General features: G+C 43.4%; 1 protein-coding gene across 1 annotated transcript in view; it reads left to right on the forward strand.

Moving 5' to 3' along the window:
* Window positions 1-4288: 4288 nt before the first annotated feature.
* The window catches only part of PDC (phosducin), a 32760-nt gene continuing 18502 nt past the window's right edge, over window positions 4289-18546 (forward strand). Inside the window, exons 1-3 of the mRNA XM_079981745.1 lie at window positions 4289-4370; window positions 7433-7550; window positions 16954-17024. The gene's annotated coding sequence lies outside the window, so the exon portion shown is untranslated. The remainder of the gene's footprint in view (window positions 4371-7432; window positions 7551-16953; window positions 17025-18546) is intronic.

Genomic DNA, 18546 nt, shown 5'->3' on the forward strand with positions numbered 1-18546 from the left:
TAGAAGGCAGCATTAGGATTTTCTGCATATACAGAGCCAGCTCAGGCCAATCTGTGCTAGAGTCATTCAAGGACGAAGGTGGCCTCCGTTTATTCTGTTGGCAGGGGAAGAGTGAAGATAAGGAAATTCTTCCACGAGGTAAGTGAGACAGATGTTAGGGAGCCACTGGAGAGTCCTTCCGAAGTCCCTAAAGCAATCATACAATCCTATTTAAAACACCTGTGCATGTTTCTAATTCCTCCCTCCCTCCCTCCTTCTACTGCAAGCTTTCCCAGAAGATTTTGGATCTTCAATCATTTCCTGGCACATAAGGGAAATTCCTTGTCATTTCCTCTCCCTTATCGTATCTTCTCTGTTTAGTTACAGGTGGAATGAAAATCGATAGCGGAGGAGACAAACCGAGGTGGCATTGCGATTGCATGGTATCATACCCCATCCCCAACTGTCACAATTTGACGGGGACATCCTGGAATTACAGATGCCATCCTGGCTTCTGATTGGATCCCGGAATGTCGCAGGCAGAGGGCCTTCTGGGTAGTGGTGCCTGCCCTGTGGAACGCCCTCCCAGCAGATGTCAAGGCAATAAACAACTATTTTACTTTTAAAAGACAACTGAAGGCGGCCCTGTTTACGGAAGTTTTTAATGTCTGGCGCTGTATTGTTTTTAATATTTTGTTGGAAGCCACCCAGAGTGGCTGGGGCAACCCAGCCAGATGGGTGGGGTATAAAATTGTTGTTGTTGTTGTTGTTGTTGTTGTTATCTTTTGGTCTTGTGCGGGATCCAAAGATACTCATTTTTGGGTGCCGCATAAGTCAGCATCCTGGCTGCTGGGAATCATGGAACTGGGAGTGCCATTGTGTTTGGGTCTTGCCTATGGATTTCCTATAGACGTTTGGCTGGTCACTGTGGTAACAAAATGAGCCTTTGACCCGATCTAGCATGCTTCTTAAGTTTTATCTAAGTGCCACAGTCCATAGCTGTCAACTTACAGATTTGAAAATAAGGGACCAGGAGCCTCGAAAATAAGGGATCAGCAGCCAAAATAAGGGATTTTCCAAGCACAGGTATGTTCAACTTCTGAGCCCCTCCCAGCCAAAGGCAGAAAGCCCAGCCAGCAGCCAAACGAAGCCTCAAGCGGTGGTTCCCACAGCGCAGCAACCCGGCAAAGGGGATGCAGCAAGGGAAACCACCGTCACCTCTCCGCTGGGAAGCGCTGAGCAAAGGGGAGTCCCCAGGCAACACAGCCGATTTGATGGGCACAAGGCATGCAAGCTCCACCCCCAGTAGTTCTCAGACTTCTTATTGGGTGAGCAACACAGCCAAGCAACACAGTTGGAGCCCTCTCCTCCCTGGCCAGCAGGGAAGGAGGGAGAGGAGCTGCTTCCTTTGAAACCTGGGAAATTTAAGGGACATCATCCATAAGGGACAGCAGCGGAACACAGCGTTGGGATAAGGGACTTTCCCGCCAAATAAGGGACGGTTGACAGCTATGCCACAGTCTGCCCTTCCAATCATCCAGGAATAGCTCGACACAAGCAGCTACAAGACAAATTTCTTGATGTGAACAATGACATACAATCTCAAATGTATTAACTGGTACATCTGGTGCCAGATAACTCACAGCACACAGACCCGACCTAGAATCTCCATACTAGCCCAGAGATGGAAAGAAAACAAAGTCCCTAGCAGAGAGGAATGGCAAACCAAGTTGATGGATTACACCAAAATGGCCGGAAAGCTCAGGAACTAAGAACAAAACTTCAATAAAGAATGGGGAGGGGGGAATATAATTTATCTAGGAGACCACTGTAAGCAGATGGAAAGAGTAGCAAGATTCTAATAACAAACAGCAAATATTATGGATAATATGGAGAGATATAAAATATGGATTATTATTAAATGCAGTTGAGAAGGTTTACAACAGGACCCATAGAGGGGAAAATGAGAAGTCCAGAGATTCCGGGAAATCTCTAAATATGGATATGTAATTTGTAGTGTTAGAATTTTATACTTGTAAAATCAAATAAAAAATTATTTCAAAAAAAAAATAAAATCTCAAACTCCAGGCTCCTTGCTCTGACAGCTTTCCTGCAGATCTTGCTACTAACAAACAGCAACAAACAACGTTCAGAATCCTAACGACAGGCAGGTAATAAGGGCAGTAACTGCCTTGTCTTAAATGACTTGCTTCCGGTTTAGATTAAAGCTGCCACAAACAATGTCTGTTCTCTATAGCAGATGATCTCAAGAACGGGTTTTAATTAGGGCTAAGCCAAACCTTTTCCTGTCTTAACTTTCATTTTGAAACTGTCATGCTTCAGGGGAGGGGCAGAAATCTTTACCAAATGTTTGCTTTTTCCCGGTTTGTTTGTTGCCTACAATTTTTAAAAGTCACTCAAATAGAATGCAGCGGAAAATTCCACGCAAAGCACAAAGCTATTTTGAATAGGTAAAAAGCTCACTTGTACAACAGTGCCCCCTTATGCCCATAAACACTGGCTAAATGTGACTTTTAAGGGACATCTAATCTACCCATCCAATAGTTTCTAGAAAAGGATACAATTTTAAAACAGAAAGAAGTGAAAGCAAATTGATCATCTTCATTATTATTTTTTAAAAACTGATGAACTGGAGACCTTTTCTTTCTTTTTAAATTACATATACATAAGACAAAAGCTTGATAAAATTGACATTAATGGGGAAATCAAAGCCATGTGCTTCTCGTGATACTTTGAAAGAACATGCTGAAAGCAGAGATGGCACACTAAGACAATAAGTAATGTTATTATTCAACATAGCATTTTGCAAAAGAGCATTGCCAAGATAGGAAAATGTATCTGGACTTTGTGCAGTGGGCTTGTTAAATTTTTTTTCAGTTGGAACATATATCAAATGTCTTCAGTTATTATTTTATCTGTAACATCAGAGATGCTTGAGCAAAATGTTCCGTGTGCATGTCAAAAAGCTGTTTACAGTACATGAGCAAAAGTAATAATCTCTATTAAAAATATATATATCCACTCACCCATTTGCCTCACACTTATGGCACTTAGTCCAATATTCTCTTTAGGTTTCTAGTTGGTTCAGAACAAATTTTGATTATTGTTAAAAGCATGGCTGAACTAATACTTTGATTGGCGGTGACTTGATGCAAATGTGTAAAAATTCTAGATTTACCGTATTTTTCGCTCTATAACACGCACCAGACCATAACACGCACGTAGTTTTTAGAGGAGGAAAACCAGGAAAAAAATATTCTAAATGAAATAGTGGATATATGATTTTTGTGGTTCATGCTGTGGCCACAGACATGTGATCTGACAGTGAGTCTGGAGTAGCCCAATGCAAAAATCCTAAGGATCCATGTGGATCCATGCTTTGTAACCACGGAGGAGGAAAGGAAGGGGAACCATGGATCCTCTGCTCACGATTGCAGCAGATCCCCCCCGCCACCCGCAGGCATTCGCTCCATAACACGCACAGACATTTCCCCTTACTTTCTAGGAGGAAAAAAGTGAGTGTTATGGTGCAAAAAATACGGTATTCTCCAGAACTACCAGCCACTCCACTTACCACAGCATTTCCATGAAGGTGAAAGCTTGTGTGTGTTTTCCATGACTTTAGCCAGCCATGGTTCTCAGATATGTGTTTCCTGAATTTCCATTTGAAATGTTTCAAAAAATATGTGGCCAAACACTAGTGATAAAGATAGCATGTTATGCTGGTAATCTAAGCTTAGTTATGAGGTGCGAGCCCTATTCAAACCAATCCACTTACATCACTGGCCGTCATATAGGGACCTATATAAAAAAGGTAAAGGTAAAGGATCCATGGATGGTTAAGTCCAGTCAAAGGTGACTATGGGGTTGTGGCGCTTATCTCGCTTTCAGGCTGAGGGAGCCGGTGTTTGTCCACAGACAGCTTTCCAAGTCATGTGGCCAGCAGGACTAAACTGCTTCTGGCACAACGGGACACCGTGACAGAAACACCGTTTACCTTCCCGCCGCAGTGGTACCTATTTATCTACTTGCACTGGCATGCTTTTGAACTGCTAGGTTGGCAGGAGCTGGGACAGAGCAACGGGAGCTCACTCCGTCGAGGGGATTCAAACAGCCAACCTTCTGATCAGCAAGCCCAAGAGGCTCAGTGGTTTAGACCACAGCGCCTCCCGCATCCCCTCGAATATGGTATACAGAGACCTATACCATATGAAGAAACCCTTAACCATGTGTTGTTTTTAATACTTTACTCTGAACACAGCTTCTCAAAGAAAAAGAGCATCCCCTACTGGCAGGAAGGCCATCTAGGAGACGAAATAATATGCATTCATGTACAAAGCAAACTACGCAGAACTGCATGTGTCCACAGTGTAAGGCAGTATTTTTCATTCATTTCATTTGTAAGGAACTGGGTTGCCTCATGGCCTGGGGAGAAAACTATAGTATGGAGCATTTTGGAACTTCTAATTTCTTTGTCTGCAACATCTTCACGGAGGCACCTAAACCTTAAAGTACAAAGGAAGACAAAGGTTTATTATACTGGAGAGTCAATTTTTATATACCCTTCCCCCAAAAAAGCTAAAATTAAAGCCAGCCCTCCCCAAAAGGCACCTCACTACTTTGGGAGAAGAGAAAGATGCCATTCTGAAAGAGATAAATTCGCAACAATGACAGGGCAGAACTCAATATGTTTCTGTCTACAGCTCACGACAGAAAAAAATGTACCACTTGTTTCTTCCATCACAAAGCTCAAGGAACCCAAAGGGATGTACTAAATTAATATTTGTACTGTTTATAATCAGCAATTAGCTGGATTAAATTGGCTGTTTCAGAAGGTAGGGCTAAGCTCTAAAAACAGCTCTTTAGGAAGAACACACTGAAATGAGCAAGCTGAACTGTTAATGGATAGTTACCTGTATTCAACTACAGTGGTACCTCGGGTTAAGAACTTAATTCGTTCCGGAGGTCCGTTCTTAACCTGAAACTGCTCTTAGCCTGAGGTACCACTTTAGCTAATGGGGCCTCCTGCTGCCGCTGTGCCACCAGAGCACGATTTCTGTTCTCATCCTGAAGCAAAGTTCTTAACCCGAGGTACTATTTCTGGGTTAGCGGAATCTGTAACCTGAAGCGTCTGTAACCTGAGGTACCACTGCATTTTATTAGCAATCTGACCACAGTGAAATGTTAAAAATGAAAGCAAAATTTCACCATATAGAACCATTTGCATTGTCTTCTGTGACTATTATTGGGTACACAGTACTGGCTTAAGATGCAGCTAGTTCACCCCGTTCCTCAGTTTGATCCAAAGCTGGTTTGGGGAAAAGTGCATCAAAACACAGTATTTCCTAAGAAACAGCAGAACAGATGTAGAATAAAGATTGTGGCTAAAGTCATGTGTATGCTGCTTCCCAGCATCTTATATAAAAAGTATCTCCCAGTGTCTTATAGACCATGATAAAAACAAGCTGAAGCCTCTGCAAGACTAAAAAGAGCAAAAAATAATAATAATTCCCCATTACAGTTTATATGGCTGCAAAGGAATATTATTTATAGAAACCTTGCAAGCCAGTTATGAGGACATGTTCTCATCCCCTGGCTCAAAATACGATACTCATTGCCAACCTCTCCTGAGGCTAGATTGTACGCTGTGTAGGAATGTACATAGTATACCCTAAAGGGGGGAAAGGCAAAAAGATTTTTTGAAATATGGCAAAGCGTGTTCTCCTTCATGGAGAACACGTGTTGCGGTGGGGGCTAACAAAACACCCCCTGTTGCTGGGCGGGAAAAGTGTTTGGCCACCATTATCATTCAACTTCCTGTTGTTGGGGAGATTTAAACTGTTGCCATTTTGTGATTGACAGCCATAGCCTTTAAATACCCTGCGTGCAGCGGATCACCCGCCCCCCCTCTCTATTTTCAGGTTGTTCACTTGACCCAGTAGGAATTTTGTCCATTTGACTGATTGACTGGTGCCATTTGGTTTTTGCCTACTGCGTAGCAAATCGTCACAACTTATAAGGTTGCGGTTAGGCATTGGTTTAGGAATTGGTTGGTGGAGGGGTATGGATTTGGCTGTGCCCCTCCAAAATGCTGCTGCTGCTGCAAGGGTTTTCCTTTAAAGGAACCCAGAGGCTTGCCATGCTTTTGTCCGAACCCCTAGCAAGGGTCTAGGGCCACGCAAGAGCCCCTGGGAGCATTTGGGGAGAGGTGAGGCATGGTTCCCAGTCCCGTCTCTCTCCCCAAAATGTTTTCCCTTTCTGACTTCTCGGGCGAATGTCTGTCCCCATGCGGGGTCGGATAGTCGCAACCAATGCCTAAGCAACCACTCACATTGATTGTAATTTTAATAAAAAGGTAAAGGTAAAGGTACCCCTGCCCGTACGGGCCAGTCTTGACAGACTCTGGGGTTGTGCGCCCATCTCACTTAAGAGGCCAGGGGCCAGCGCTGTCCGAAGACACTTCCGGGTCACGTGGCCAGCGTGACATCGCTGCTCTGGCGAGCCAGAGCTGCACACGAAAACGCCGTTTACCTTCCCGCTGGTAAGCGGTCCCTATTTATCTACTTGCACCCAGAGGTGCTTTTGAACTGCTAGGTTGGCAGGCGCTGGGACCGAGCAGCGGGAGCACACCCCGCCGCAGGGATTCGAACCGCCGACCTTTCGATCGGCAAGTCCTAGGCGCTGAGGCTTTAACCCACAGCGCCACCTGCGTCCCGTAATTTTAATAAAGTTGTGGCCAAAATTATGCCAAAAACCTTAAACTAAAAATCATGTGTCAATTGTGTTTTATTGGGGGGGGGGGTGTCTTGGGGACCTCGACACGCAAAAAGTTTGGGACAAAATGGTACAGCTAGTGTTAAGCTTGCCAGAGTGGGAACAAACAAAGCATGCCACTGTGACTTTTGCTCAGTCTGAATGAGAAAACACTGCAGAACCAACTAAATAGTAGTACAATTAGGAAGATATGTTTATTTCGACAGACAACGGGGCATTTTATCCATCTGTCGGCTGGGGTAGGAAAAAAGAGGAAACACCATTACAGCAAAACTCATACACTTGGTGAGAATTGCCACGTAAACCATGCCCCTTAAGAAATATTATTCTGAAAGGTATTAAAACTTTCTTCAAGCACCTGACGTTTCCTCCTCTAATTTTTCCTGCTAGTGATGCCTTGTGGAAGAACTGACCACAATATTTAGTCCCATTCACAACTATGACTGGCTTTTTCTTTTCTCTCTTCCCCCACCCTCCCTCTGTTTTCTTCTCAATTATATCTATGTATCAAATCCTTTAAACCTTTGGGAAGCCTGACATTTCATTGGTCCACGCTAATTAACAGAATTTGCTAATTCCTTTATAGTAATCCTCTTACCTGTACAGAGCTATTTCTGTTAGGGTCATCATGATCCTGAGGCCTCAATCTCCTCTCCAGATCTTTCTATCTTCGAGGAGAAGGCAGCTGAGGAGCCACATTTGCCTGAGCGTCAACCAATCAAGGACGTTGGTGGTTACACTGGAGAAACCGGGAGCCGAGCACCTGAGCTGACAAGGTAGATTCCTTTATGTTGTTTTTAATTCACTTGTACTGTACACTTCTGCCAACCTACATAGTCTTTAGAAAGTGTTTTAAGAAGGGGAAGAGGAGAACTTATTGTTGCGCCCTGGGTGGTCTAAACCACAGAGCATCTTGGGTTTGCCGATCGGAAGGTCGGCGGTTCGAATCCCAACAACGGAGTGAGCTCCTGTTGCTCTGTCCCAGCTCCTGCCAACCTAGCAGTTCGAAAGCACACCAGTGCTAGTAGATAAATAGGTACTGGTGCGGCAGGAAGGTAAATGGCATTTCCTTGCGTTCTGGTTTCTGTCACAGTGTCCCGCTGTGCTAGAAGTGGTTTAGTCCTGCTGGCCACATGACCCAGAAAGCTGTCTGCAGACAAATGCCAGTTCCCTCGGCCTGAAATCGAGACGAGGGCTGCAACCCCATATTCTCCTTTGACTGGACTTAGCTGTCCAAGGATCCTTTACCTTTTTCTACTATTTACTCTTATGGGTCTTTCTACTAGGAGCAAGCTGTGGATGTTTTTGGTTGCATTTGCATAGGATGAAAGATATAGGGTAGGAAATCCAGTCACTTAAAAGAAAGCTCAGCTACTTTTCCCACAAACACCTACCATCCTTGTTCACAAAGCACATTGACTTGGAAGCTGGATCACTGAAAATACGGTGAGAGTTTTCAGTGAAAGCAAATTCTTAGCAAGTGCACCTGTAAAGCCGAGTTTACCAATTGGCCATTCAATCCATTGTGTGTCAACGTTGGAAGTAACTCCCAAGGTAACCTCAAGGACCACTGCTTTCCATATAAACCTACCTGGACTCTGTGATCATCCTCTGAGTCCCTTCTTTGTGTGTCTCCTCTACAAGAAGTCCGGAGGGTGGCAACACGAGACCGGGCCTTTTTCGTAGTGGCTCCCCATTTGTGGAATGGTCTTCCCAGGGAGGTTTGGCTAGCACCTTCCTTATACATCTTTAGGTGCCAGGCGAAAACGTTCCCCTTCAACCAGCCTTTTGGCTAACATCCCATGTCTTTTTAAATGTGTTTGTGGGAGGGGGGTTATTGGTTTGGTTTGTCCTTGTTTTTATTATATATTTTGTATTTTATCGTGTGTGTGTGTGAGAGAGAGAGAGAGAGAGAGAGATTTTTTTATTTTGCGATTTTAAATACTTGTTTAAACACCCTTAAAATATCAATGACTTCCCTTCTTCTCTTTCCATGGTTCATTTTGCATACCATAAATCCCTGCTCATTTTACATAAACTAAACCATTCAGTATTCCATTATCACATCCATCAAAACTTATTTACACTGTTGAAATTATCTTAATGCTGCCAGCGTTTTCAATTGTACACAATTTCCCCCCATATATTCAACAAACATTTTCCAGTCTTCTTTAAAAGTATGTTCTTCTTCTTCTCTTCTTCTATATGTTAAGTCTGCAAGCTGTGCATATTCCGTCAATTTAAGTTGCCATTCTTCTTTGGTTGGGACCTAGCTTGTTTTCAATTTTGGGGCTAACAAAAGCAGTAGCGGCATACATAAATAACCTTTTTTGACACCTGGGAATTTCCATCTGAATTATCCCCAACAAAAAGGACTCTGGTTTTTGGGGGGAAGGTGCTTTTAAACTTTTTTTTTTTTTTTTAGTTCGTTATGGCTCATTTCCCAATACTCTTTTACAAGCCTGTGTTTTATCTTGTATTTCTGTGCTGTAAACTGCCCTGAATCTACAGTTGAAGGGCGGCGTACAAATTTAATAAATAATAAATAATTTTCAGAGGGGCTTATGCCCTAGTGAGTGTGTTCACGATTGTTGCCGAGGTTGCTGAAGCTACTTAAAGGGTTAGAAACATCGATACTGTATTTTGTTGATTAAAATCAGGCTTGGCTTCTTTCCCACATAGTTAAATACATCTTTTGGAATATATTTTCAAATGTTTGTACAAAATGGGCGGTGACAAAATATGTGTAATAAATCAAGTTGGGATTCTCTTCTAAGTGTTCCAACTGCACTGTTCTGTGATTTTCTAAGATGGAATTATCGGCTTTCCATAAGATTGTAAGGTTTTCCCCGCCTTAAATTCAGGATATGTCTGTGTTCCCAGATTCTAACCTGGTTTCACCTCTGACCCACAAAATTCTGCCTGACTTTTCCTTTCTCCCACCATGTCTCCTCCTGCTTTCGTCCCAATCTATTAGGTCAGGGATCAGCAAACTTTTTCAGCAGGGGCCGGTCCACTGTCCCTCAGACCTTGTGGGGAACCAGACTATATTTTGAAGGGGCGGAGAGAACAATTTCCTATGCCCCACAATTAACCCAGAGATGCATTTTAAATAAAAGGACACATTCTACTCATGTAAAAACACGCTGATTCCCAGAGTGTCCGTGGGCCGGATTTAGAAGGCAATTGGGCCAGATCCGGCCCACGGACCTTAGTTTGCCTACCCATGTATTAAGTTCTTCCTTAGCTCCACTCAGTTAGTATGAAATGGACCACTAAGCACATTTCCCATTAGATTTCCCATTACATGCACATTTCACGTTTCCTGTTGGTTCTCCCCCTCCCCATTATATACTCACAGCCACCCTGTAAATAGATTTAGGCAGTGCTTTCCCACCCCCCACCCCCCAAAAAAATGATGTTTAGGGGTACTCTCATTCTGACTCAAGAAAACCATCATTTTATAGTTCAAATCAGGGAAAAGAAATACAGTAAACAGACGAAAGTACAAACATTCACAAAATGTTTAGAGGTATGCGTACCCCTGCATCCCCCCCCCCCGATAAAAAGCATTAGATTTAGGCTGAGAGACTGAGAGTGGCCAAAAGTAACGCAGTGAGCATCATGGCTAAATGGGGATTCGAACCCCAGTCTCCTAGGTTCTCACCAACGGGATTGGGTCCATAAAAATGTGGTTGAAGAGTTACTTGTGCAAGAGGTCTTCCTTGTCCCCCCTCCCCTTCCCACTGCAGCCTCTGGCACCTCCTGGAAGTTTACACGTGAGGATTAATCGAGCGGTATTCGAAAGCACGTCAAAGTGCAAGTAGATAAATAGGTACCTCTCCGGTGGGAAGGTAAACAGCGTTTCTGTGTGCTGCTCTGGTTCGCCAGAAGCGGCTTAGTCATGCTGGCCATATGACCCAGAAGCCGTACGCCGGCTCCCTCGGCCAATAAAGCGAGATGAGCGCCGCAACTCCAGAGTCAGTCACAACTGGAGCTAATGGTCAGGGGTCCCTTTACCTTTATATATAAGTTCAATAAATAAATAAAATAAAATAAATTATCCAGAATGGGGCAGAATCAGGTACTGCAGGAAAGTGGGGTTGACAGAATACAGGGAGGTCATCTAGCGCAAACTATAGTGCCTTTCCATTTGCACAAGGCAGTTGCACGACGCGCCTTTCATCTTGCACTAGCCAATGTGCCTTTCCATTCGCACATTGGATCCAAAACATTGCTCTCTTTGAAAACACATCACATTTCCCCTCCCCGTATTTAAAAGCCTCAATGTTGAAGTGAGCACTCACACTTTACGTTGGGGGTGCCCTTTGCGGGATCGCGCGCAGTGCTACAGTTCCCAGAGAGCTTAATGGCAAACAGGGGCCGGCCGGCCTCTCGGTGTTAATTTTTGGAGGCTCACGCCCAGCCTCAGTAATCAAGTTTCTTGCCGGGAGGTGGGGCCAGCCCCATTTATAAATAGGGGGTGGAGCCGACAATAGTCCGGCAGTCGGCTCTGGAGATTCACCCTCCCTACCCTCCCTTAGTGTATTGTTTTCTTGTTTACAGGTTAACTTTTTCTTCCTGTTTAGCGGGCGCTGCTACGGTCTTTGACTGGTTGCTGTTGAAGGACTGGGAATAAATTTTTCTGCATTGGCAGGTTTTGTCTTCCCCGTAGCAATTCAACACAACTTTGGCAGTTATGGCCTTGGGTGGAATCCTTTAGTCTTTTCTTCCCTATATTGGGGGGCATGAAGTGGTGACTCACACACACCCCCCCCCCGCGCGGTGGCAATTCCAGGATTCCCTCTTAAAGGGGTGATATATATTAGGTGTCACTGGCCATACACGGAAAGGTTGTCAGTGAACTACCCTGCGTGCTGGGATATGGGCTGGGCTGCCTACTACACTTATGTCTCACAGAGCACCCCCATATCCCATTTACCCTGATGAGCCCCAGTTCCCCCAGCTGGGGGGCTGGGAGGGGTACACGCCCAAGGCCTCAACCAAGGGTTTCCTACATTCGGAAGTTTAATAAAGTTGTGGCCTAATTTTAATTTCATGTAACATCAGAGTCTTTATTTCTTCCTTATGATCCCTGGGGGCTGGGGCTGTCGCCACCTGGTCATGTAATGTTTGCACAATTTTTGATCCGCTGAGCCACTGATATAAAATTACGTTGCAATTATAAAAGTCTGATATGCTTTTATTTATAAAAATCTTTGTTTGCTGTGGCCTGGTTTGTTAGGTCAGCGCTGCTACATTTCTTGGAGTGTTACAAAACCACAAGCAACAGCTACCAAAGGCAGCAGATGGTCCTCTGCTATACACGGTAATTAAAGAACTTGCCTCAGAAGAGGAAACTGATTCTGCCCCAGTTAGGTCAATGACAGCTTAACCCTAGAATCTAAGTGCATGGGATTCATATATTCGCTTCTTGCTAATTATAAAGCCTTTAATCTCCAATTCAGTTTTGTGTTTGTGTGTGTTTTGCTTTTGGAATTTGCATCCAGAGAGATGTAGTTGTCAGTAGCTGTCTGAGATTTGCCAGATATCAAAATTCCCAGACAAATTTGGTGTACGTTGTGGATGTTAACAGTTCCCTCAGTGCGACTTGACACTATTCACTGGTGTATGTCCAAAAGCTGGGGTTATAAATCTTTGTTGTTGGACAAAGTTTGTCAGGTGTTTGACAGCATTTGTTTGATGTTTGAAGTAGACCCTCAAAATAAAATCTGAACAAAATTGGTGAAACAGCAAAGAGTTTATTGATTACAAAAACGTTCTTGCAAATCTATGCTCTCAAATGTTTGCAAGAACGTTTTTGTAATCAGGAAACTCTTTGCTATGCTAAATTGTATATATTCACTGTAACATTTCTTCTGTTCCACTGTCTTTTCTGCACAAACTGGATTAGGAGGTTTTAAAGCCTCACAAAAACATACAACAGGGATGGGAGGAGTGTGCAAACATGGACAACAATATCTAAGACCACTTTCAAATCTGAGAATATTTATATCTGTCTTCCAGCGAAATGACTTGAGTTGCTTGCGATCCAGTACAGCAGAGAGTACATTACCATTATCAAAAAATGCTTGGTGTCTCTTTTGAGAATAACTGGGGAACTTTGGCCAAAAATTAAAAAATGGGAACTTCTCTTTCTTATCTGATCTCAGATGCAAAGGACTGTAGATGTTCAAAATCCCAAATACAAAATGCTTGACTCCTAGAAATTGCCTTTGGGATCTACATTTCCAGATTCTGGAATAATCCCAACGTTTTCTTTTTAATTATTTGCATTGGCTACTAGGCGTAGCAATAAAATAAAATCGAATGTACTGAAGATAGAGGTAAAAACTTAACTATAGAAAATACATTTTGGGGGTTTACATCAATAATCCAATAATAGATCTTATTCTAATTGCCCCCACCTTGCAGTATTTGCTGTCACCTGATCATCTTGATTTGCTAAAAGAAAGGACACAGTAGGAATAGTTGGGCGACCTGGAATGGACAATAGTAGAGGGGTAATAACCTCACTCCTCAAATCTTTATAAACAGTGCAAGCCAGAAGCACATGAGCCACTGACTCGATACTGCAACGTTTGGATGTGGTGTATAAAAACTATTATTAAAATGAATTCAGAAAATATTAATATGGCATTCACTATTCCCTATTTATTAACAAAAGATAATTAGGCACCCTACTTTTCTGCTGAGGAATTACCTAATGGTTTTTGGTTTTTTTAAAGCCATCTTGGAATTTTAACTAACTCCTTTACCTGCCCACAAGGTGTTCAAAACTGCATTATCAGGTGATTCCGTAAGACCTAATTTAACCCATGCCCTCTGGGGCTATTCTTGTGTCTTTCTCGAGACTAAATTTAGAAAGCAGGATTAAATTTAGAATTAATTAAAAAGGAAACAAATGTCCTTGAGCAGAGAAGTTAAGTCTCGTGGTTTTCCATTCAGTGGTGAAAGCCCAAAGCAGTTTTAAATATTAGTTGACTCGTTTTACTTTTTTTAACCCTCAGCTTTTAAAAAAAAACATAAACCAGAGCAAGTGAGGGGAGGCAGAGAAACCACACCTTTCTTTGTAAGTGGAACATGGCTCATCTTGGGTAAAAACAAGAAGAAACAAATACAGTATTTTTTGCTCTATAAGACTCACTTTTTTCCTCCTAAAAAGTAAGGGGAAATGTGTGTGCGTCTTATGGAGCGAATGCAGGCTGCACAGCTATCCCAGAAGCCAGAACAGCAAGAGGGATTGCTGCTTTCACTGCACAGTGATCCCTCTTGCTGTTCTGGCTTCTGAGATTCAGAATATTTTTTTTCTTGTTTCCCTCCTCCAAAAACTAGGCGCGTCTTATGGTCTGGTGCATCTTATAGAGCGAAAAATAAGGTATGTGTTGCTCACTGAGGGTGCAGTTCTGCTCTCCCTTCAAGGACAACAGCTTAGGCACCAGTAAGGAACAAGTGCATTAAGGAGAGAACAAGCTTGGCTGGTCTCCTCCACTTTCTCCCTTGCAAAGCTTGCAAAAACACTGATGCTGCGGGACGAGTTGGCCCAAGATATCACCCCCATCTCTGCCATCCACTCATTTTGCCACATGCATTCCCTTCAGCATTTTACTGATGCAAACAGTGGCTGTTTATAGCATCCATCTTCTTATTACATCCAAGATTCTGGAGCCCAGACCACCATAAGGAGGCACTGCAGACCCTCCAAGTGTTCCTATTTTCCAGGGCAAGTCCCGGGATTTACAGAAGCCACCCCAGTTTCTGATTTGATCCAGGAATGTCCCGCTTTTCCCTAGGGCGTCCCTACAGTGGTACCTCAGGTTAAGAACTTAATTCTTTCTGGAGGTCCGTTCTTAACCTGAAACTGTTCTTAACCTGAAGCACCACTTTAGCTAATGGAGCCTCCCGCTGCCGCCGCACAATTTCTGTTCTCATCCTGAAGCAAAGTTCTTAACCCGAGGGACTATTTCTGGGTTAGTGGAGTCTGTAACCTGAAGCGTCTGTAACCTGAAGCATCTGTAACTCAAGGTACCACTGTATTTTCATCAGAGAAATCTTGGAGAGTATGGAGTCAGGACACCCCCGAGCTGAAGAGATAAGTAACTGCGACCTTTAGAAGACATCTGAAGGCAGCCCTGTATAGGAAAAGTTTTTTTAATGTTTAATGTTTCATTATTTTTTATATATGTTGGAAGCTGCCCAGAGTGGCTGGGGCAACCCAGTCTGATGACTGGGATGTTGTTGTTGTTGTTGTTGTGGTTGAATAGGATGTCTCTATTTTCATCTGGAAAATGTTGGAGGGTATGGCATTGTTGAAGGTTCTGTTGTTCTGCACTCCTTTATTTTGCAATAGTCTGTTCTCCACTGATTTAAAAGCCAAGACACTATTTGTTCTTTTGTGGAGGGGGGGTATAATTACTGGTATATATCAGCAGCTGCACTGTGGGAAATGGCAGAGTGCACAACACATGCTCTAGTGTCCATGTGCTGAACTTTGATGCATGTCAGTTAAAGAGCGACATAGAGATAGAACCCTGGGGGGAACCCTAAAGATGGACAACCTTGGAAATACACTAGGAATGTTTTAGCAGAGCTAAAAATGGGAGCAGTGACGGCAAACCAGGCATAGCATTAAATTAATATTCAATGGATAGGTTTTTAAGGCAAATAGCCATTCAGCTAGCAGGGTTGGGGGGTTAGCATATTGAGATGGTAGCAATGAGACACTGGAGGTTTTTGCTGCCAGTGTATGACTGTGACAGACATTGCTGGGTTTCCTGAATCCTTTCTTTGGCCCTCCATAGATGGTTGTTGCGGGTGGCGCTGTGGTCTAAAGCACTGAGCCTCTTGGGCTTGCCGATCAGAAGGTCGGCAGTTCGAATCCCTGTGACAGGGTGAGCTCCCGTTGTTCTGTCCCAGCTCCTGCCAACCTAGCAGTTTAAAAGCCAGTGCAAGTAGATAAATAGGTACCACTGTGCAGCGGCGTAGTGTGGGTTGTCAGCACCCGGGGCAAGGCAAGTAATTTGCGCCCCTAACCCCTAACCTGCCGCCGCTGCCAGCTTCTTCTTGCTGCTGCCTGGGCTGGGATATTTATGGTAAGGTAGCCATGGCGGCGGCGGCGGGTCCATGTCAGGTGATCTGAGGCGAGTTGCCGCTGGCGCTGCCGCCCAAACGACGCTGCTTGCCCGGAGGAGGAGGGCAGAGAGGCGAGGAAAATGCAACATGGCCCAGCAGCTGCAGCGGTGGCGGCAGCAGGGCTGTGAGGAGGGGCTGCCTGGCGCGCCCTCTGTGGTCCTGACGCGCGGGGACCACGCCGAGCGCTGAGAGCCGCTGCCTGCCGGACGCCTTCAGCCCGGATGCGCACACAGCTCGTCGGTTCCACGAGACATGGGGCTCTGCTACAGCCTGCACCCGAGGCTCTTCGGCGACTCCGGAGGCGGTGAGCACGCCCCCCCCCCAGATGTTGCGCCCGGTGCGGCCGGCCCCCCCTGCGCCCCCCATGCTACGCCACTGCCACTGTGGCGGGAAGGTAAACGGCGTTTCCATGCATTCTGGCTTCCATCACGGTGTCCCGTTGCGCCAGAAAGCAGTTTAGTCATGCTGGCCACATGACCCAGAAAGCTGTCTGTGGACAAACGCTGGCTCCCTCGACCTGAAAGTGAGATGAGCACCGCAACCACATAGTCACCTTTGACTGTCACTTTGACTGCCCAGGGGTCCTTTACCTTTTTTTTACCTTTAGATGGTTGTTGAATTCTGGCCAAGGAGCTATGTGTATCCATTTTCTCCTTCCTTCCCCCTTCATGAGTTCCAAAACTGTGGTGGAGAGGAACATAAGGAGATATGATGCCCTGCCTGTAGAGTTCTCAGGGATGTCTAGGTACTAGAAGCACTGGGAGTTTTGCTGTCTGGGCTACTGGGGCTGATGGACTGGGAGTGCTGTGGTGTCTTCTTTGATGGGATGTGTGAGGATGTGCTGGGGGAATGCCACAACCATTGTGAATACATTGGTCACCACCCTCTATGGGTTGCACTGACCGCAGAGTCCCTGCTTGGTGAATATTGAAGATGCCAGGAGCGTGTTTAGCTGTTGCTTTTCAACCATTTATATATATATTCAAAATACTTATTTTATGTTTGTTTCCCCCACCCCCTTTGCAGGCTGGGCACACATTGGATTTAGTGGCTGGTCTGCGGGCATAGCGGCAGCGTATCTTTGGATCTGGCGTAATGTGAGTACGCTTGTTCCGTCCTTGTTGATACATAAAAACGCAAGAGAAAAGGAAAACTGCAAAAAGGGGAAAAAAGAAATTGAGAGGAGAAATACTAACACAGATTTTAAAAGGCATAGAATCACAAAAGTGAGGAATTAAGATATATATTCTGGATTCCAATGGTTATTACGATCTATTATTCATTTTTTACGACACTGCATGACTTTTAAAGTCTGTTTTAATGCTTCGTCGCTTTTATTATTTACTTATTTTCTTTCTTTTACGTATTACTTTTTCTTATGCTCTCACCTTTTTGTCTTTGTTATTATTCAACAGTAAAATTGGTCCTATAACATGCAACATTTTTTTCATTTTGGGCCAGAGAAGCTTAAATTAGAATGAATGATTTAAAGACACGGGCATTTGGTGATCTCATATAAAAAAGTTATTTCACTGTAAAATAAAAGGTTCTGTGGTTTTTTCATGATTTTCAACCAAATGAGTTTAAAATGATAAGGTATTGCATAATTAAAGAATAATCAAAACCCAAAGATTTGTCTCAAAAAAAGTTTTGATAGATTTAAACGCAGAGGAAACTATTTTATGTATATTTACCTTAACATTTCCATGACGTTTTTCTGCACATAAGCAGAAAAACAGAACAATATGCTTCAATCTGTCTTAATGTCAAATAGAATTTATTTATACACAGCAAAATGTATCAAGTCTCCTAATATTTAATGTAGATGTAATGCTGATAATGCTAATTTAACTGACATTTATAAAAATTGAACCTTACTGTAAAAAGTAGCAGGTTAATAATAGTTAATTGCCATGTGTCTGTGCATCAGGGCTCCTGTCTTTCTTCTCCCTCCCATCGTCTCTTCAGGTGTCACCACAAGGAGCAGATTAAAAGCTTTTGCTTCTGATTTCACTCCTGTCCTGGGAAAATTATTGTTAAAGATAAAATAACCAAGCAGATAGAAGAACACACCTTGCTGGAGCAGAACCAGAGTGGCTTCTGCAAGGGCAAATCTTTTTTTTCTTTCTTCAAAATTTTTATTGGTTTTTACAATATTATCGACAAACAAACAAACATAGCAAACATAACAAACATAAATCATAAGCTTATTAAAAATAACAGTTATTAACTTTGTAAAGCGACTTCCTCGTTTCCCCTTGGTTGAGTTTCATTGCATATCCTTATAATGGTTTTCCAAATCCCAATTTTTATAAACTTTAACTTGAACATTAACATCTTCAAATCTTCTCTTTATAGTATCGAACATATTATTTTATCGCTTAACATAAATACAATCCTAAGCCCTTTAAATATCTGGAAGCTATTTCCAGCTAGTTTAACTTAACAAATTTAGCTAAATGATCATTAAATTTATTCCATTCTTGCTGATATTCCTCCTCCTTCTGGTCGCGGACTCTTCCGGTTAGGTTGGCTAGCTCCGAAAAACCCATCATCTTCATCTGCCATTCTTCTACTGTTGGTATTTCTTGGGTTTTCCACTTTTTAGCTAACAAAATA

The sequence above is a fragment of the Podarcis cretensis genome (assembly GCF_951804945.1).
Source record: "Podarcis cretensis genome assembly, chromosome: 6".
Taxonomy (NCBI): domain Eukaryota; kingdom Metazoa; phylum Chordata; class Lepidosauria; order Squamata; family Lacertidae; genus Podarcis; species Podarcis cretensis.